General features: G+C 33.3%; 1 long non-coding RNA gene across 2 annotated transcripts in view; it reads left to right on the forward strand.

Annotated features, from left to right (window-relative positions):
- The window catches only part of LOC132557354 (uncharacterized), an 85,120-nt gene extending 61,911 nt beyond the window's left edge, over window positions 1-23,209 (forward strand). For both annotated transcript variants that reach the window (XR_009554505.1, XR_009554504.1), the window contains exon 3: window positions 21,791-23,209. This is a non-coding gene — a long non-coding RNA (uncharacterized LOC132557354). The remainder of the gene's footprint in view (window positions 1-21,790) is intronic.
- Window positions 23,210-23,959: the final 750 nt, after the last annotated feature.

Raw genomic sequence — 23,959 nt, forward strand, 5'->3', positions numbered from 1 at the left:
AATATATTTTGTTCTAGATTTATAGGTAAATAACAATATATGTATACATATAATAAGATCAAAAATAAAATGAAACAATTAAGAAATAAACCTATATGACAGGTGCAGTACGTACCCAGTCTTTATAAATGTTGTTTGTTTATTTATAAAATATAGAATTACAATTAGATTTTACAAACAATATCAAATGGATTAATTAGAAATATATAGGTGGATATTTTAAAAGTGCAATTAAAATGAAAAACTGGGTCAGTCATAAAATTCAATTTTATATTGTAATTTCAGTTCATCATGGTGTCAAGGAAAAGGGCAGTCAAACTTCCATAAATCAAACTTATCTCTAAACCAGTTACTCGATTTGTCGATATGTATACCATGATTTAGTGATACACTAATGAAGAGAAAGACAATACTACTTTTGACCTTGCTGACACTACATAAAACTCCCCCTATCGATTTTAAGTGCTATTGTCTGTACATGGATGATTATTATTATCACGTGACCAGTATTTTACTATAAATCGTTTTAAGTATCATTTGAATCATTTCCCTGGTAACGTATTCTGTTTTAGAATTAACTGGCTGATTATTAGGATGTCGTTCACCTGCCATTACATTGTGAAAAAAGTGAAGATAAAAATATGGTCGGGTTTAAGTTTTGTTTGTATCATAAAAACATGTTACCTTTGACAGTATTTTATTTACTGCTATATGTTTTACCTTATAGACAAATAATTGAGTTAATATACAGTATAAATTATATATTCAATAATTTGTTAACTCTTGGAACTATTAATTATAATTAGATACATTTCGGAGGGAAAATACGTAAATTTTGAAGTGTATGTGAGGTCTATTAATAAAAAATGTTTTAAGTTTGACGTAAAACAGAAGAGAAATGCTGATCTGGTAAATATCTATGTAATAAAAGAAGGAATGTTGTACTGCTTCGACAAATAAATTATTTTTTTACTTCTTGAAAAGAATATATTTTCACCCAAGATGCTGTAAAAACAAAACTAATGGCGACCGTTTATTAAATTTATAAACATCTTGAAAGCATTATTTGGAACCCTTAGATAAAATATACATAACCAACGTTTTAGAAATTGAAATTGTTACGACAGAAATGATATGAAATGCTAACAAAAACTACACACAAAATAGAATAAAAGAAAATTAAACCTTCATGTCAAACATTTGCACGACCATAAATCTATCAAGGTCAAATATCACCTTGGTATGATATGTTATATTCCCCATCCTTTTATGTGTAATGATGAATTAGTTATATTCTTTCAATACATATTTTCAACGGGTATATTTCTTTACAAGAATATGACCTAGCCACCAGCTATCATATAACGTCTGTGTCGAATAAAAGTCAATATCAACACTCACGTTTTGAATCATTGTCATGTTTGACTGCATTGTCATACAGGAAAAAATCGATCCATTTATATAGGACACGTGTGTGTGTGCGTGTGTGTAAAATGTGCACGCTTAAATGTGTATGTAAATCCATGTGTAAATTTCTCGGGAGATATTTTTAGTATTCAGTACTGTTTCTTCGTATTTTTGATATATATATATTGTGGTATATTGATTATAATTAAAAATACTTCTATATTAACATTAATATAGTCACTGCCCTGTCTTTTCAAATAAATCAGCTAACTACCTACCAATAATAAAATATTCAAATTCACATTGTAAATGGTAACAACAGTGAAGTATTATAGAAATAATTCCAAACATGTACCAACTCATATTTGAGAAAATCAGGTCGGATAAGAGATTTTTCCGATATAAATACATGATAAATAATGATGTTCAAGCATCATTCTTCCATTATCGATATATAAATATTAAATTTTATTAAGGTAGATATCTCCCCCCAATATTTAAAAGTTCCGTAATTTGTGAAAATATAATACAATGCGTATTTGTTATGATTTAAAAAAATATGTATTACCCTTATATCAAATGGAAATTGATATTAGTGACGCATTGACTTAAACATATGAGGGCAAATGATTTTATATAACGATTCAAATTCCATTACCATTCATTTGTAACACAATGATAATATTACTATAACGATTTCATTTTGATATAACCATGCATTAGCAAGAAATTGTTTGTGTGAACCATCGTCAGATATTACACAAATACGTATTGATTTAAGTAAATATTAAGTGAATTTTAAACATCATTATTATTTATTTATTATACATCTATGATACGTATAAGAATTCATCCTGCTAGTATGCCTATATATATCCACAGATATTAAGAATGGTATCCAGAAATGATCGAATACATTTAAGAACTAATCGATTGTTTTATGCATACCAGTACTAAAAATAGTTCATTTTACAAATAACCAAGGAAAAATGTTCACATCAACCTACAGTAATGTAAATCAATAAGGTTGATTATTGAAAGTTGCGTTCTTTTTCGCCTAGAGTTGTTTCACTGTCATTTACTATTATATACAGTCTGTCATAAATAACCAGTCGTGGTTTGTGTTAGAATGTGTCTGATGTTGAGTTTACTAAGATCATTATTGTCCTCGGGCCAACAATTTTTAAAGGTTTTAGCAACTTCCTGCAGTTAATTCTGGTCGCTATAGTTCAATCATTTATGAATTTGGCTGCATGTCAAACACAACCATTGATGTTATCAAATATGTGAGAGTGAAGCCAAATTAACACAAGGAATAAGGAGACATATTCAGAACACAAGGACAATTTCACCAATCTTAAATTTATATTTTATAAGCTAGGTAGTATGCTTGCTTTCTAATAAACGTTATGTAATATTAACATGTTAATGTATACATATATACTAGGTCTGATAGGTATATATCAGTCAGTATTGTAAAGTGTAAACAACCAAGTATATGATTGTGAAATAGTTACCGAAAATAACCTCTTACTGTCGTCAACGGCTGATCTTTTCGTAAATGTTAATTCTCGATTATAGATACGTCTTATCATTGCTATAAGCTTCAAAATGTCTTTGTTTACGATGATTTTATAGATTGAAGACGTATTTTATATTACTTAAATCAGGCGCTGAATAGAAAACAATATCTTTTCAAATATTTCTAACAACAAGTGTACTTTAATATGCGTGAACAATACATGAACAACTACCATGTCCGTTCAGTCAGTAGCTTCAATATATCAGCATATTCTAAACATTGTAAGAAATAAAAAACAATATTGACTAAATCGACACTCAACTATTTCATTTCAAAATGATAAGGCACTTGCCAATCATAATTAAATCAAATGGAGCTCGCGTGTCCAAGTTATGGCAATATATATATATATAAGCAAATAAGGAACGTGTTGCAATGACGGACCTTGTCTCTAAAAATATATATGATGGAAATTTCAGGTAGCTACAGGAAACAGTACTTCATACTACAGTTTCGTTTGTACCCCGGAAAAATATCCACGATATATGTCGTTCGGTTATGTTCTTTAGCTCTTTGCAAATGTGATATCCTATTGTAAATGCATGCATTATCTAATTTAATTCAACATTTGACTATTTTTAATTATTATCATAACACACCTAATCGAATGAATTTAGATAAAATACAGCAACGGATTAATAATAAATGGAACATATGAATTGGTAGTAACAATGTTGTATATTTTTGTGTGAAATATATCGACACTAGAATAAAAAACATAGATAAATTTGAAAAGTTGTTTGTTAAACAATGGATGATTTTAAGGTTATTGAAATAAGTATTTACTATTTGTTCTAGGTTGTACAAACTGACATCTTAAGCGCAATACATGGATATTACGATCAAAACGATGTTATTAACAAACTGATTAAGCAAATACCATTCGCATTAAAATGGGGTCGTTATATGTTGATGATATGTGTAAATCTTTAACTTAACTTTATGATATGAGTACGTCACTGTCAACATAATACTTACATTTGTCTGGCTGTCCATGTACTAAAAATACATTTTCTGACTTCTAAAGTAAAGGTGGTCTTAGTGAAAAAGTCATTGTACGATTCCTTTCTGTGTCATGTATTTCCCTTGTGGTATTCTCACGGGTATGCTATGGTTTATAACTTCATCCAAATGCTTGCAAATAATTAAGATACAAAACATTTTCCGAAACATATATTTTTCGGTAATGATGCAATTGACCTGACTTAAGATAGATACTGATGAATAACAATATGCAATAATAGTATCATGGCTTACTTTTTACTGAAAGACATTTATAAACAACGTTCAACACACTCTACTTGTCTTGCAAAAAAAAAAAAAAAAAAAAACCCAAAAACATGTTTTCTTATCATTTTACTACTCTGAAATAAAAAAAAAAAAAACATATTGTGTTTACCCTTTCCCTACAAATAATATACATGAATTACACTCCCGTTTTAAAAATAAGATAGAATAAAATAATGATAATAAAATGAATATAAAATCATAACTTTTAAAATGAAATGGCGACGAAATATTTTAAAATACGTTTTCAATGGATATACATTTCGATTGAAAAGCAAATGCTATAATGACAATATTATTGTGAATAACTACATAAGCAAAGTAATTTCCTACAGACCTGGCTTGACACTAAAAATAAAACAAAATTATAATATGATAAACAGGTAATTATTAACACGAAATAATAGATATACTGCAAGGTTCAGACCGGTCTTTGATAGGAAATATCACATATAGAATTAAACATTAAGATTTACGTTCAAAATACTTCAACAGATTTACTTTGCGATCTAACCACCCATAGGAAATCAAGCTAGGTACAAGTAAGTTTTTTATAATTGCTAATAAATGTCAATGCGATTTGTCATTTCCATGTCTCGATCAATAATATTATGTACCATATTTTCCATGTAGAAATACTTTTATATGTGTTAATATCATTGAAATTACTACATTTTCTTCTCTTTTTTATACATGTACTATAAACATTTCAATGTAAGAAAATACTGATATATCCATAATTTCAAAGTGTATTGATATTAGGTATTTATGGTAAGAACACCGATTAAAATGTCCTTACAGTTACTTTGATATTTTTTCATTAAGATTATATTCAATAAGGAACAGAACTATTTCTATGTTTATATGAAGTTTGATATTTACGATGTGGCAGGAATATATGCCTTTGATCCATTACCGTTGTTTGCATAAAGGTCTTATATTATTTTTTTCTATAATTTTGATAAAGGACACCATACCAGTTTTGTTATGTCACATGTTAAATTCCCGTTCTGCATTGATGCATGTCTGACAGGTGAATAATAAGTAAGAGCAATTCAAACAAAGGGTTATCTCCCTTTCAAAGATTTATTGTTCTTTGTATGTCTAGACTAAACTAATGAATTTAAAATAAGTTCATGGCTGTATTTGATTTGGTTAATCTTGTGCTGTATGAATGTTATTAAAATCAATAATTGTACAATACATGGAAATTTTAGGAATCATTTAATTGTTTTATTTGTGTTGATATTACATTTTACATTATCAACGTATTAGATCACATACATTTGTATTATATGTATATATGTAGACGGAATGTTGTATATCAATAAAACATTTATTGAAATTTTCTTTTATCTGTTAAGTAATTCAAAAAAATATTCTCATTTGACCAGTCGAAAAAGTGAGAATATGAATAATGTTTGTATAGAATATTATGAGATTTTAAGAGGTATTAAATTTGAACTGGAACCGTGTTTGTTTATGTTTTATTTTGATATGTTCTTGGATTTCTTCGAGAGGCCGAAGAGAGTGCTTTAACTAATACTGGAGCTCGAAGTTAAAGTCAGGACAAACTACAGCATATATCAGCAACCCTCAGTTCATACTTGTATCTATTTACATTGTAGTAAACATACCTTGTTTATTGATTATTACACACACACATATATATATAAACTAACACCTCTGACGATTATATAATATATGTCCCTCTCTTTAAAGTTACTGGCCTGGCATGGCATAAACTAGAGCTATCATATATTATTTTCTCCTTACAACATTAAAAAGAATAACCGAAGTCATTTAGAAGACTTCAGCATATACTTCAGCTGACCGAGATCGCTGGCAGACATCGCCATATATTAGATTCTCCGAAGATTTCTAGCAAATTTCAGCATAAACTGGTGCCATCTAAGATGTATGGAAGATTTCAGCCTATGCCGGTGCCATCTAAAATGTATGGACGATTTAAGTCTCTTTTGGTGCCATCTAAGATGTATGGATTATTGAAGTCTATACTGGTGCCATCTAAGATGTATGGAAGTTTTCAGCCTATGCTGAGGTTATCTAAGATGTAAGGAAGATTTCAGCCTATTCTGATGCCATTTAAGATGTATGAAAGATTTCAGCCTTTGCTGGTGCCATCTAAGATGTATGGAAGATTTCAGTCTATATTGGTGCCCTATAAGATATATGAAAGATTTCAGCCTTTGTTGGTGCCATCTGAGATGTATGTATGGAAGATTTCAGTCTATACTGAGGCTATCTAAGATGTATGGAAGATTTCAGCCTATGCTGGTGTCATCTAAGATATATGAAAGATTGAAGTCTATACTGGTGTCATCTAAGATGTATGGGATATTTCAGCCTTTGCTGGTGCAATCTAAGATGTATGGAATGTTTCAGTCTATACTGGTACCATCTAAGATGTATGAAAGATTTCAGCCGATACTGGTGCCATCTAAGATGTATGAAAGATTGAAGTCTATACTGGTGCCATCTAAGATGTATGGGATATTTCAGCCTTTGCTGGTGCAATCTAAGATGTATGGAATGTTTCAGTCTATACTGGTGCCATCTAAGATGTATAAAAGATTGAAGTCTATACTGGTGCCATCTAAGATGTATGGAAGATTTCAGCCTATACTGATTTGATTCTACTGACTTGATCATATACTTAAACAATACTAAAATGAAAAGTTTTCTGTGAAAGTACAAATAGAATAAGACAGATGTTCCAGCAGAGTAAGCGTCTTCTCCTACATTGACTGCAGCCGCCATTTAAATTTTAGTCATTCCAAGTAGGTAGTGATGAAATCAAGCTGACTGCGAGTTAATTTATTGGCTGACTATAATAAGTCAACATAGCTTTCTATACTATCTGAATTACAACATTTAAGCTAGTTTAGACACCATTGTATCGAGATTTCCTGGGTCCGCGCTCGAATACAAGATTTACTGAAGCTTGCTTAAATTCCTTAGAGCATCATAAACATCAGTGGTAACATCGGCGGCACAGGGGAGTATATATTATTGGAGTCATTCATTTTTATAGTAAAATAATGTAAATTCATGTTTAGGAATTGTATTTGGATCAAACTGAAACAATAGATACATCGTACTTTATTCAAATATATCTTGACTTTTGTTAGTTATACGTGAGCGACAAAGACATTTACAGTTATAAACCAACTGTATATCGTGAAAATCAAAGGCAATTTATTGATCTATGATCCAGAAATAGGGAAAAATGTCACCAGAGGTGACTACTTAAAACGCATTTGATTTCTAGTGTTTCTAATGCTAAAGGAAAACATCTTAATACGTATTTACCTATTTAAGGAATAGAATTGCCTTTTCCAGTGGTAACCGACGCTGTAGATATGGTGTCAAACTAGTGGTAAATCATCATCCAATTAATTGTAAATAACAATGTTGCGTGGATTTTGTTGTAATTATGTATGCTGTGTTGTAATATGCCATTCAACTGAAATATGATGACGTCACTTTCGCCCATTATGCCGGATTGCGACAGTCATTTAAGTTGATACGTGCAAATAATAACTAAGGGAAATAAATTTTTATCTTTAAGACTTCTCGTTCTCTTTACACATCATATTTTTAAAATGGAAATAAGACGGTCCCCGATAGCTTATCTAATCAAATAATATTCCATTACAATTATCAGTTTTCATGGCAACGGCCAAATCTCCTATCAGTAGAAAAAATGACATTATATGTAAATACGTACAATGGATTCAGTTTTACTGCACATAGCTGGAATGTCATTCCATAGTTCAGTTATTTGCCTTTTGTAAAAGGTATATGTAATATTGTTTTCACATCTTGTAAATAAGCATCATTAGGAAATGAATCTAGGTTTGTCAAAACTCAGACATGAGTTGCTGTTTTAATATAGCCAATAAAGAGAGCATGGGATACATTACTTTGACCTTAGGAAACTTCAAATTGAATACCTGACATCAACTTTTTCTAAAATGAAATAGCTTATAACACTTGTTCTAGAAATAGAACACAAAGAACGAATTATTTGAAGGTGGTGGCGACTTGGTGGGTCAGTCTGATGAGTTAACACGACAAACAGTATAATGTGTGGCGAAATCGTGTATACGCAATAGTTCGGAATTATCTTCCGTCTTAGCGTCTGACACCTCGTATGATGTATAAACTCATAAAGGTAATATAGGGCTGTCTGACTCAGTTGTCGACCATATATGTCACCCACTGATACAACAAGCGCCGACAATGGCCCTACTGGAATGGTAAAGCAAACACGTCAGTTCACCGCAAGACTTATTATCAATGTAGATAAGAGAAAATAAATCTTCTAGTATATTAACTGCATTTAGATATAAGTGCCTCATAAATAGTAAAAAAGTCGCATCATTGCTATCCATAAAAGTAAAAGTTGATAATTAAACAAATTGCACAATTATACAAATGTATGCGAATCATAAGAAGACATAACTATACCACTATGATACAACTTTAATGGAAAAATGTTTCATGTCCTCTACACGTTAAACGGAAAAAATGATGATATAATTTTAATATTTCCAGTGACAAACACTATATATAACAAACTTTTGATAAAAAGCAAAGATAAATTACCAAAATGCCAACGTAATTATAATCCAAACTCATATTAAATTTAGCTGGGATAAAACATGAACAAAAGAATCTTTAATACAGAGACTCCTTACAAATGCCAATTAGAATAAGACTAGATGTCCAGGAAGCTCATTGGCTCTGTCGACTTCAAGACGCAATAAGTCATATCACCACGATTACCTTTCAGCAGTACCTATATAAGACGACACAATATAGAAATATCACACGAAAGACATTCCTTTGTAGCTAGATACAATTTAAGCTAGTAAACAGAATCTCTTTCCACGTTTCATTCATATTTAAATTCAAATTCCAAGGACTCCCTGTTAAATTATCTTGTAGGACATGCCCTTCCAAATAAGTAACTTCAGGTCGCCTGATAAGAAAACGCCCCGATTTAAATATGTAAGATCTGTTCACAACGAGAACCTTTCCCATTAAACCATATGTCAAGAAGAACTTCAAAATGTAATAAACAAATAGATAAATTATGATATCAAGACTATCTCCGTTCATATGACCATTCAATGTCCGACATAAGAAAAAAATGGGGAATTCACAAGATCAGAAATATGAAACTTCGCATATTTTATCATGATTTATGAACTTTTTAATCGCACCACAGATAACCATCGCCAAATGGTAATTAATATTACGTCAGAAGGTACCAGCCTTTCAACTGCAGTAACTATAACAATACACGGCCATGACGTCAAGGGGGTATATCCAATAGCAAATTGTTACTTTTAATAGATAGCCAATCACATCAAAGTCGCCTCACATCGTCATGAATGTTTGTTTTCTGTTGGTACATACACCAAGGCACAGGTATACTAAATGTCTTCTTATATCAAACAATCTTTCAGCCCATTGTGACATTAAGGAGTCGTGTGTGTGGACTCTTATATATGGTTCCGTAACGATAGAAACTTCCTAGCGGTTATCATCAGATCGCCTTTATCTGAGTACGTGTTGCCAATTCGACAAGTCTGTCGGCTGTGTGAACGTCAGGTTAAAAGTTTTGCATACAGATCAGAAGCATGACTGCAGATCCCGGAAATATCATAATTTCATGACTGATTTATTTGATAGTCCAAAATGACACACCAGAAGACAAATAACTCATTGTAAATGTGAAAGTTCTTTTTAGAATACAGATTTTGTTTGTAACAATCACATATCTTTAGTTTTGGGTTCACTTTTAGTCGTAATTGCATGACCGTTGGCATTTTTTCATCAAACTTTGACCTGTCCGAACAAGAGAGAAGCAAGAAGATAAATGTGTATTAATTTTTTGCGAGTCATTTGAATATGTAACAAAATCAGCAACTGTATAGTAGATGTGTGATTTTCACATCTTTCCCAGTCAACCTATGGTATCCACAACTGATAACAATGAATGAAGTGGCCGCTTATTGAAGTAACGTTCTTGTTTTCGCGTCTCCGAATATTATTGACTCTTGTGTTTTGCACGGTGGCTAAGTAGTAATATCATTGATTTATGAGATGTCTAAAGTACCTCGATAAGGTATCGATTTGTGCAGGTGCTTGGTAAGTCAGAGGACACCAAGTATACTTTAGAATGTCTGACGCTATAGGTGTCAGCATCGCTTATCGACTGGAATGAAGTAGAGTGCATGCTACCTTGCGTGCTAAACTTGCATTTGAATCATGCTAAAGGTTGACGCTATCACACGATGAGATCTTAGCCTGGAAACGGATAGGTTGGAAAGTGTGAGCTGAAGGTGTGAGAACGTTCCTTCAGGGAGTGCATAATTAATGACTAATTCACAGCCTTCATTACATCATACTCTTAGATTGGCTTCTCTCTTGCAGACTGCAACCTCGGTACTGATCAGATACTCCTAATGCGTAATTCTTTATGTAAAGAACCAACTACCTCTCGTAGAGGAAACGATCTCACATAAAACATAACAGGAAAGAGTAACTGTTGACTATGATCATTCAAATTTGTTGGAAAACAATTCTGGTAAAATTGTCAAGGCATCCTTTTTTATGTTATCAAAATTTCAATCTATCATATTCTGTTTACCATTTTGTTGTCCCATTTATACAACTGAGCAAGCGTTTTCTATTGAATGTCAGAGTGTCATCTAAGTTTCTGTGATCGGTTTTTCTCTCTTTTATTAAAAATGATGAAATTGTAGAAAACAAGACATAATGTGTGAAACAACATTTTACCATACATATATATATCTTACTAAACTTTTGACTAGGGCCATGAAAACAACAACTCATATCTTTTAGGCAAATCGCTTCTGATGTATTGAGCAATCATTCTGCAATTATTCGAAGGATTCCATGTCAAAGATTGGTATTTTCTATTTGGCAATTTGAATAAAGAAGAATAGCAAAACAAGGTTACAAAATTCCACTGGATAAGGGAAGCAGTTTGCGACGTTGGACAAAATCATATTCCGAAGATTTGATTAAGTTTGTTTGATTTCAAAAGTATCTGAACCACATTTCATATTAAAGGCTTGTAAAAATGACAAGTATGCTTTCTTTATTCTTATATAAGTATAGTGGTGAAGAGATCGTGCCACGTGGTTTCAATAGCATATATTAACATTCTGTTATCGACTAAGATTTCAACGTAATCGGAATAGAACTAACTTCATAGTACAACAATAAAACTTTATTGAATCATCTTGAGTGTGATTTGTGATTTCATTTATGATGATTCATTATATTATATTATTTTCAATGATAGAAAAGGTAAGTTTAGAATTAGGTTCCTATTTTTGTTATTGTACGTAAAAATTGGACTTAGTCTTTCTTTCATCCTAAATGATAATCTTCATTTCTTTTTCGAAATCTTTATTTCCTCGTGAATAAAGCTAATTAACAAATGGCACTGACATATGACAAGTGGCATTTTGACAATAATCTCAAGTGCATTACGATCTATTAGACGTTTTCCTGCTATTAGGTAACTGTCCATGATCGTTTCATCGGACTAACGTGTTACAGAAATGAAATTTCTTACTGAAAAAAATCCACCATGCTTTGTAAAGGATTTTACTTACACCTTGAAAACGAATGTTTCCCGTGAATTTATTGGCGATAAACAATGCGAAATTACTTTTTCTATTCATGAGATTGCCTAAATGTTCCACATGCATGTCTCATAACGCAAGTTTATGGTCGACCGTCACCTGTCACCAGAGGTGATATGTACTTGTAAATAAAAGAACACGTCCAGCCATATACTTAACATATGACCTATTTCAAGGAAAACTATTTTAAATGAAAAAGAGAGTAATAGTCAAAATATCAGATATATCTTTCAGAGTTAGATAAACAAACATGCGTATTTCTATTGGCTCATCTGCACATTTTCCATTTCTTCTCGCTTTTTATTCCCTTTTTAACTCTTGTATGTAGTACACCGTCTACAAAACCAAATTGCACACGACTTTTACTTCAGACTAAAGACTAAATAAGGTTACAGTTACATAAATCCAAGATAGCAGAAGATGTCCAATATGAAGAGGGTTATTTGTAGAGAATAGGACCAACTCAATGGCCATGTTTTGTTTTTCACAATATCACACTGGACATATTTTGACATCTTTATTTATTTAACGGGATAGTCAGTCCACTATATAGGTCTTTCGGTCTTTCAGCAGACGGGAAAAGATTGGGAAATGAGCAGAGAAGAAATGGTATAAGGCGATTGGAGAGAATGGAATACATCTTGACATATCATCATTCACGGTTCACTAAACTTAATCGGATTGAAGTAGTTACAGCTGGTTATTTCATAGAATCTAGTAGGGAACATGCATTAGTAGTTTTTGATGACTTTAGTATCTACCTCACGCCTCTGAACAGAAACCGAAGTCTTCTTCTTGCATGCGAAGGCTCTACATACAAATCAAATGTTAAGCAATGTATGTCAGTGGAGGCTTTGGAAAGTGCACTAGAAATAAAAATGATGAGAAATTATAAAGACAGACAGTTTAGTCGCATTAAACGTTCCTTGAATATCAGCGTCAGCGAAGTTATACATATAACGTCCTACCCACAAGGAAGCAAAAGTTGGCACTTCAAAACAACCGTGTCACAACTGATCCGTTGTTAGCCGGGGATGTCGTATGGTGCAATAATTGAACGAAAACAAAAAAATGTTCGAAACGGGACTTAAACTTAACACATCTTTAAACTGGATATAATTTCTATATACAATATTTCTTGTTTACCTAAAAATGAGTAAAACGGTGTAGCGATTTCTAAAAAGAGTCCAGATGAAAAAAGGGACTAAAAACATAAACAAAGAAATGTGCTGACACTATCATTATTTTCATAAAAAGGGAGGTATGATATCTCCAAATTATTTCAACTACAAGAGTTGGATCCTGACAATATCAATGTACTATAAAATATCATTGCTCGAATAGAACTATTTGAGGAATAACGCGGATTTTAGGATATAATAGATTCAACTAAAATAGCACAGAATCACATCACATGTACTTTTTTAAAATTTCGAAATGAAGTAGATAAAACCAGCAACGCGATATTGCATTTCATAATTTTTGTTTCATACATTAGTATTATTTGAAATTGAAACTTTAAGATAGCAACTGCTCACAACAGTACATCGGACCCAACACGTGCGCTGTTGCGGGCATTGTATAATACATCAAAGTGAAACTTAAAAGTAATGATTTGGAGATGTGCTAACCCTTTGTTTTAGTAATAATTTCATTATTTTTAAAATTACATGTTTTCAAAACACAAAAAGAAAATACAAACATGTAAACATAATCATAATCCAAACTCAAATTCAATAAAACTCGGGCAAAATATGTACAAAAGAAATATTTATTCGGAGACTCCTGAAAAAGTACAAGGGGTATAAGACCAGGTGCTCCGGAAGAATAAGCGTCTTCATTGACGACACCCGCCATGTAAACCTTGGTCAATCCAAGTAACTAATTTCACCTCCTCAAATGAGAACAAGATATACAACATTGGAACCAACATGAAAATGTACGAGCTTCAAACACGTCCAGAAGAAACATTTCTTAATGAGACAATTATGACGATCGTAAAACTTCCAATTACTTTCATTAACCTTCACCTTTAGAAAACCTTTGTTAAGATGACAACTTCGAACTCGTGAAAATGGGAACAGGCCCTTGAATATCAAATAAGCTGTGAGATGTAAACATAATAAGGTTTGTACAAAACACACAAGTAATTAGCATTTTCAATGCAAATAAAGAATTGGATGCGGTAGAACAATATTATTAATTTACCAGCAACATACTGTTGATTCGTCCGTTTAGGACTCGTCAAAACTGGTAAGTGTCTAACTTTTGAAACCTAGCAAGCATCGGAGGAAAATCAAAACTGACCTGAAGAAATGTGAAACCTAAATGAAGAAATATGTCAGTGACCTAAACGACAATATTTCGTAATTAGAACACCAGACACAAGTGTCTATCCAGAGCCGTGTCACTTTCTTATGAAGGCAAATGTCGGGAACTAAATGTCCTAAAGCAATGTCTACCACTGCAATTTCGAAGACCATACAAAAACAAAACAACAATACATGTGTTTGAATTTCACATTAGGATAGAAAAATTAGAATGAGATACATTAGAACCAAATAAAGATTGAGAGAACGTCATACAGCTGTTTCCTGATTCTAGGACAAGTCCATAATAATAAGGACCTACATTTGGAAATCTAGGAACAGACAACGGAAAGGATTGTCTTGTATATGTACAGAATATCAACCATGGCACTATTCAAATGGATTTAAACAATGCATGGCGGATTACGGCACTCTTTAGAAATACCGTAGAGCTTGTTATTTAGGTGTGGTTTTATTATCACTATTTTCAAAATGGAAATAAAATCGCCAAAATATATAATAATATGGAATTGATAATTTCATGACTTGAAGGCAAAATACATTATTAATGTTTCGGTAAAGATCGTCCAATGGCAGGTCAATTTTACATTAAAAGCAGACCAGCAGAGGGCATCACTGCATTTTCAGGAACGAAACAAGACCTATGAAAATTGAGGGCTCCTTAGTTAATTTGATTCACAAGGATACCCAGTCACGATTTCGAAAATATCAATCGAATGAATATGTTTTACAGAATGCCTTATGTTGTAACATTTACCCTCACACAGAGTACCCATATTTACAGAGAGATACAGTGTTGTGGCCTTCACCACTTCGACAGTGTATCCATATATACAATGATTCAGTGTTATAACTTTCATCATAGAAAACAAAGTACCCTAAATTATATATATAGATTAATACAGTATTGCAATCTTCACCACTAAGAAAAAATATCCATAAATTCAAAGTGATAAGGTGTTGTAATTCAGCACTAAGGCAACGACCCATATGTACAGTATTGTGACCTTCATTACTGAGACGAGACAAAGTAGCTATATATACAGAGTGATAGTGTTGTGACCTTTATGACTTAGACAAAGTAGCTATATATACAGAGTGATACAATGTTGTGACCTTTATGACTTAGACAAAGTAGCTATATATACAGAGTGATAGTGTTGTGACCTTTATGACTTTGACAAAGTACCTATATATACAGAGTAATACAATGTTGTGACCTTTATGACTTAGACAAAGTAGCTATATATACAGAGTGATAGTGTTGTGACCTTTATGACTTAGACAAAGTACCTATATATACAGAGTGATACAGTGTTGTGACCTTTATGACTTAGACAAAGTAGCTATATATACAGAGTGATACAATGCAGTGACCTTTATGACTTAGACAAAGTACCTATATATACAGAGAGATAAAGCGTTGAGACCTTTATCACTTAGACAAAGTACCTATATATACAGAGTGATACAGTGTTGTGACCATCATCACTGAGACAAAGTACCTATATATACAGACTTATACAGTGTTGTGACCTTCATCACTGAGACGAGACAAAGTACCTATATATATATACAGAGTGATACAGTGTTGTGACCTTCATCACTTAGACAAAGTACCTATATATACAGAGTGATACAATGTTGTGACCTTTATGACTTAGACAAAGTAGCTATATATACAGAGTGATAGTGTTGTGACCTTTATGACTTAGACAAAGTAGCTATATATACAGAGTGATACAATGTTGTGACCTTTATGACTTAGACAAAGTAGCTATATATACAGAGTGATAGTGTTGTGACCTTTATGACTTAGACAAAGTAGCTATATATACAGAGTGATACAATGTTGTGACCTTTATGACTTAGACAAAGTAGCTATAAATACAGAGTGATAGTGTTGTGACCTTTATGACTTAGACAAAGTACCTATATATACAGAGTGATACAGTGTTGTGACCTTTATGACTTAGACAAAGTACCTATATATACAGAGTGATACAATGCAGTGACCTTTATGACTTAGACAAAGTAGCTATATATACAGAGTGATAAAGTGTTGAGACCTTTATCACTTAGACAAAGTATCTATATATACAGAGTGATACAGTGTTGTGACCTTCATCACTAAGACGAGACAAAGTACCTATATATACAGAGTGATACAGTGTTGTGACCTTCATCACTGAGACGAGACAAAGTACCTATATATATATACAGAGTGATACAGTGTTGTGACCTTCATCACTTAGACAAAGTACCTATATATACAGAGTGATACAGTGTTGTGACCTTCATCACTGAGACAAAGTATCTATATATACAGAGTGATACAGTGTTGTGACCTTCATCACTGAGACGAGACAAAGTACCTATATATATACAGAGTGACAGAGTGTTGTGACCTTCATCACTGAGACGAGACAAAGTACCTATATATACAGAGTGTCACAGTGTTGTGACCTTCATCACTGAGACGAGACAAAGTACCTTTATATACAGAATGATACAGTGTTGTGACCTTTATCACTTAGACATAGTACCTATATATACAGAGTGATACAGTGTTGTGACCATCATCACTGAGACAAAGTACCTATATATACAGAGTGATACAGTGTTGTGACCTTCATCACTGAGACAAAGTACCTATATATACAGAGTGTCACAGTGTTGTGACCTTCATCACTGAGACGAGACAAAGTACCTATCTATACAGAGTGATACAGTGTTGTGACCATCATCACTGAGACAAAGTACCTATATATACAGAGTGATACAGTGTTGTGACCTTCATCAATGAGACAAAGTACCTATATATACAGAGTGATACAGTGTTATGACCTTCATCACGTAGACAAAGTAGCTATATATACAGAGTGATACAGTGTTGTGACCTTCATCACTGAGACAAAGTACCTATATATACAGAGTGATACAGTGTTGTGACCTTCATCACTGAGACAAAGTACTTATATATACAGAGTGATACAGTGTTGTGACCTTCATCACTGAGACAAAGTACCTATATATACAGAGTGATACAGTGTTGTGACCTTCATCACTGAGACAAAGTACTTATATATACAGAGTGATACAGTGTTGTGACCTTCATCACTGAGACAAAGTACCTATATATACAGAGTGATACAGTGTTGTGACCTTCATCACTGAGACAAAGTACTTATATATACAGAGTGATACAGTGTTGTGACCTTCATCACTGAGACAAAGTACCTATATATACAGAGTGACAGAGTGTTGTGACCTTTATCACTAAAGACAAAGTACCTATATATACAGAGTGATACAGTGTTGTGACCTTCATCACTGAGACGAGACAAAGTACCTATATATACAGAGTGATACAGTGTTGTGACCATCATCACTGAGACAAAGTACCTATATATACAGAGTGATACAGTGTTGTGACCTTCATCACTGAGACAAAGTACCTATATATACAGAGTGATACAGTGTTGTGACCTTCATCACTGAGACAAAGTACTTATATATACAGAGTGATACAGTGTTGTGACCTTCATCACTGAGACAAAGTACCTATATATACAGAGTGATACAGTGTTGTGACCTTCATCACTGAGACAAAGTACCTTTATATACAGAGTGATACAGTGTTGTGACCTTCATCACCGAAACGACACAAAGTACCTATATATACAGAGTGTCACAGTGTTGTAACCTTTATCACTTAGACAAAGTACCTATATATACAGAGTGATACAGTGTTGTGACCTTCATCACTTAGACAAAGTACCTATATATACAGAGTGATGCAGTGTTGTGAACATCATCACTGAGACAAAGTACCTTTATATACAGAGTGATACAGTGTTGTGACCTTCATCACTGAGACAAAGTACCTATATATACAGAGTGATATGGTGTTATGACCTTCATCACTTAGACAAAGTACCTATATATACAGAGTGATATGGTGTTATGACCTTCATCACTTAGACAAAGTACCTATATATACAGAGTGATACAGTGTTGTGACCTTCATCACTGAGACAAAGTACCTATATATACAGAGTGATACAGTGTTGTGACCTTCATCAATGAGACAAAGTACCTATATATACAGAGTGATACAGTGTTGTGACCTTCATCACTTAGACAAAGTACCTATATATACAGAGTGATACAGTGTTGTGACCTTCATCACTGAGACAAAGTATCTATATATACAGAGTGATACAGTGTTGTGACCTTCATCACTGAGACAAAGTACCTATATATACAGAGTGACAGAGTGTTGTGACCTTCATCACTGAGACGAGACAAAGTACCTATATATACAGAGTGATACAGTGTTGTGACCTTCATCACTGAGACAAAGTACTTATATATACAGAGTGATACAGTGTTGTGACCTTCATCACTGAGACAAAGTACCTATATATACAGAGTGATACAGTGTTGTGACCATCATCACTTAGACAAAGTACCTATATATACAGAATGATACAATGTTGTGACCTTCGTCACTTAGACAAAGTACCTATATATACAGAGTGATACAGTGTTGTGACCTTTTGTCACTGAGCCAGGTAAATCATTTGTACATATTGATAAGATGTCTTAACCTCCAGCTCCAACATTCTGCCAAAAAACGCATACACTTAGTGCTAAAATGATGCAAGCTCCATCTCATATACTAATACACACAAAATCATCTGATATTACTAAAACACATTTCTTCTCATATACGTTATAAGGAATGAAGTCTTAATGGCATTGAAACACAACCTATATGTATATGATACGTTCTTTGTGTACTCATTGTCCGGAACGGGTTGGCAAGGAAGCACTCTGCATCAATAGTTCTGATTATTGTAACAAATCATCGCCTATCTTCAATGTTTCCAAAAACAGGGATTCGGTATGCAGTACCCTTCCAGGTCCTAGAAGCACCTGCATAGGGATCGCCACGTTACCTTCTTGGCGAGTCAGATGTCTCCGTGTTCGCAACCATGGGTGGCAGCCCGGGCCCAACGCTGTCGTCTGCGGCTCCGGATTTATGGCGGCCATTTAGATTTTTAAATGGTGGATGAAGAATTTAAGTGACACATGTGACAGGTCTGTCTTTGTGCTCTAATTGGTCAGAGATGATGAGGCGAGTAGGGCTCATTAATCGAACCGAGTGCCACATCCGATCATTCTACCCCCTTGATTGTATATGGCACAGTTTTATTGCCCCAAATGGTGTAAGATTGTGGCGAATGTATAGCCTGTCAACTCCTTCCCGAGAAGTTTCTTACGCTGTGGGTATAGAGAGTACGGTCTGACATCTAACTTGCCACTCACGGCTGTGTACGTCAGTAGAAAGTACAAAGTGTTAAAGGGGCAGAAGTCACTTAAAGATCTTCCGTAATGGCTGGCATACTTTTTCATAGTTTATACAGACATGGCAACTTCCGTTAAAACGATTTAGTTTCTGTATCTGTGTATCTGTTTGCTCTCTTCATAATTACTACGTCAACAAACGTATCGAATGATTCCCGCTTCATTTCATTTTACCAAAGTAAGGAAACATTTCTCAAAAAATAATATTACTTAAAAAAGTAGAAATGATATCTTTGTCGTAAAAATTATTACATTTACTCAAAAGAAATGACAGGTGAGTTAAATATCACAAACGCAAGGAAATTATGAAAATTTATTTGTAGTAGGTTTCTCTGAGTAGTATATCACTTTTGTATAGCTTCCAGCTAACCAAACATTTGATTCTAAATTGATATAAATGCTACTGCAACTTTAGATTCATCTTTGAATATATCAATGTAAATTTCAACAGGGAATAACGTTTCACTTATTTTTTTGATGACAATCCAACAAAATGATTTTCTTTTGTATCGTATCTTAACATCTATGTATAGTATGAGCATGACCTGTTAAACATTATAATTGCATCCGTGCCTTCTAACTTATTACCAATTTTTCAAAATCAATATCACCTTACTAACGACATACTTGGTGTCATAACTTCCTATATACGTAGTAGTAGTAATAATACATATTTAATACGTTGACGCCGAAAGTAAATATGTATCTGATAGAAGCAATATGAGATTTAAAAAATTAAGTATATTTCCACTGTCATATTAAAATAGTATATTATTTCTCACATAAGGTCCTATATTGCGGATACAGTTGATAACCATAGCTAATTCTATCGAATATGTCAGTATGATTTTCATTAGCCCGATGTGCGATATGAAATAAATTTGAGGCCATATATGTAAGAAGATAAATATACCGAGCTCTGACCACACCCATTCCTCCTCAAAGTCGGCTGCAAATGAAATATGTTTATCCCTGTTGACAACAAGTACATGTGAAAGCCTATAAGGCTGTCGATGTCGTGTAGGGGTATACAATGTACGTCACTTCGAAATTTTAAACTCCTAAAGAATATAGAATATGTTGGTTTGTGTCGTATTTGATAGATTGTTACACTTTTAACTTTAAGTTTAATTGTAAATGTCTAAATCGCCACCATTTCTCTATGTTCACGGTGTAGTGATAATTCAGTGATTAAATTAAATAATTTCATGTTCAGAATTTTTCGGGAATCGGAAAAAGAGTGGTCTCTAGGTTTATGGAGAAGGATTCTCGTCTTCGGTCTGTAACTTACATCTTCTCTGCATTGTTTGGTCCTTTAAACCTGATTATCTCAATTTCGCCTTGCCTCCTATAAACATGACTATCTCGGTTTCGCCTTACCTCCTATAAATATGACTTTCTCGGTTTCGCCTTGCCTCCTATAAATATGACTATCTCGGTTTCGCCTTGCCTCCTATAAATATGACTATCTCGGTTTCGCTTTGTTCTCTGATAAACATGATTATCTCGCCATGCCCTTCGGCATGTCCTTACACAAACTAGACTTAACTATTTCGACTTCTTCTTGCCTTTGAATGCCAGACTATTTTTGTATCGAATGTCCTCTACAAACTTGACTATCTCGGTTTCGCCTCGCCTTCTGTAAACCTGACTTCCCAGCTTCGTCTTGTCCCTATTGACTTGACTATCTTAGTTTCGCATTGTCCCCACATAAGCATGATTTCATCAATCTTGACTTCGCCTTGCCTTTTATCATGACTTTGCCTCACCCACTATAATCATGGCTATCTTCTCTAGATATGAGTATCTTGGTCTCATCTTGTTTTCGATAATCACGACTGTTTCGACTTCACACCGGCCGCTCTAAAAATGACTGTCACGACTTCACCCAACCCTCTCGAAACATGGTTATCACCGCTTCGCCTTGCCCTCTCGAAACATCACTATCTCGACTCGTCCTCGACCTCTCTAAACACGACCATCTTGACTTCACCTCGCCCAAATAGCAAATGAAGGTCCGAAACTAACTCTCTGTTCTGATACTGCATCTAGCAGGAAACACTCCAATAAATGTATATGTTTCTGCACTCTGTTCGCAGGTGACGTAGGACCAGACCCACACAGCGTCCAGGGCAGTAGAAATCACTCAAGAATACATGGATGGAATCTATAAACATTTATTTCTTTGTTCTGAAATAAAATATTGAAGCTAACGTTGAAGAGTGAATGATTGTCGGATAGTTAATAACAATTAACAATGCAAAGACTCATTTACAACGTCATCCATCGTTCTTCTTTTACAACGAAATGCGTTACTGCTCTTGCAACTCTCAACAGCGTAACAGTGTGTAAATATAACCTATTGAAGCGGTGCAACTGGCGTATTGTCTGACCTACTTGGCAAGGAATTATTTCAACAGATGAAGTAACACTCCTTTCCTGCCTAATTGGATACTTTGGAAAACAGCACACAACAACAATGTAACAGTGTGCATTAAAAACGTGTTGTGGTAGTAAAAAAATTGTCGATATTGCTTCGGCAGGATTTTGAATTTCAAAGATACGGACATACGGTTAAATCAAGACATTTCCGACATCAACAATACCGTTGTTAACGATATTAATGAAAAAAATGGATATTGTTGTTTAAAAATGGTTTCTGTAGATGGAAAATTAAGTACTTTACTAGTAAACCTCATTTAGTTTTTTGAACCTCATCTAATATATTCATGTGCATGCTTACTTAACTTCAACTCACTATCTCAAAATTATAATTCACAGATATTGTATGTTCAATAAATATGATAAAGAATATATTCACCAAGAGCTCACAAATACCAGGAGAAAATCGGTACTTCTGTACGCTAACTTGACCAGACAATTTCATGCCGTGTTGGACTCGCACCTGTGGAACGAGGCGATGATTTAATCAAGGATCCGAGTGTTATTGGCTAGACTAAGACATGCGTAATTACGATGTCCAGGTGGAGTCATAAACACCCCGTAAAACTGACCACAGTCGTCGTTAGAGGAAACCGATCACCTGGTCCGACGGGTCGTAATAAATTGGTCTCCCTCGGGAGGGAATGGTTGCCAAAATAGTGTAATATAAAACACATGGAAACCGAAACAACTAGAACAACTAGGATATTTTATTCGATGTTTGAATTTGTTTCCTTTACAAACCAATATTTAAGATTGATTGATGTCAAGTATAATATATAAGAGAGTATAGACTGTATTAAGTTACCTGTAGAAAGTTTGACATACTTATGACTTATGACCTAACGCAGATTTTTTTTATTATTGTATTATGAAGATGCATATGTTTTAATTTGGTCAAACGAAATGGTAAAAATTTGATGGAATGATGTGAGATTTTATCAGTAATTGAATTGTGTTTTTCCTTAATCATTAATTGATAAAATCATCTTGAAATATCAATTGTAATAACTTGTCATAACATTTTGGTGATAGTCGTATTTCTTCAATAAAATGGTGTCAATCTTTTTGGATTATTTACCTTTTTTTTGGTGTGTGTTTAGTAAATGCACTTCTTTAAAAAGAAATGCTAGGGAAAGATATTTATTTCTCGGTATGAAATGCACATCTCATTAATGATAAAGATATCACGTCACTTTCATCTATAAATAAACTTTGACCTCACATTACGAGTACTTCATAAGCTACAGCAATTCGATCAAGTGAAATAACACAATTAATGAAATACGTTACTACGGGAGATAACTCGTGTAAATTGCTTTGTTTTATCATCACTATTACATGATTATGAAACTGCGCGCCACACAAGGTTAGTTACACATTATAGAAGAAGCGTACACAATATAGTACAAATACAATTCAATATTGTTCGTATCTAGTTGCAGATTTTTAAAAAATAGATAGATGATACAAATCGTTTTGTTGCATGCAATAATAATGATTAAGCGATTAAATGATTAATAAATTAAAATCAAAATAGATATATAAATATATCAATTAATCGATAAATGGCCCATGCTTATACCATTGCATGTCAAAAATCAATGCAATTTTTTAAAGTTACGTCATGAAAAATAAACCGTATACGACGACTTTTTAAAGTTTTTACAATAGATGTATCATGTTTTATGATGATTTTGACAAAATAAAGAACCAAATGAATTTTGTGTCTGTATGAGAAAATTTGAATTTTTGATCATTTATCATAATTATTATACTGATATATGGCAATAAAATTGTTTTATGTGAAAATGTATGTGTTCCAT

The sequence above is a fragment of the Ylistrum balloti genome, unplaced genomic scaffold, assembly GCF_031769215.1.
Source record: "Ylistrum balloti isolate Yb309-2 unplaced genomic scaffold, AGI_CSIRO_Ybal_v1 Utg370662, whole genome shotgun sequence".
Taxonomy (NCBI): Eukaryota; Metazoa; Mollusca; class Bivalvia; order Pectinida; family Pectinidae; genus Ylistrum; species Ylistrum balloti.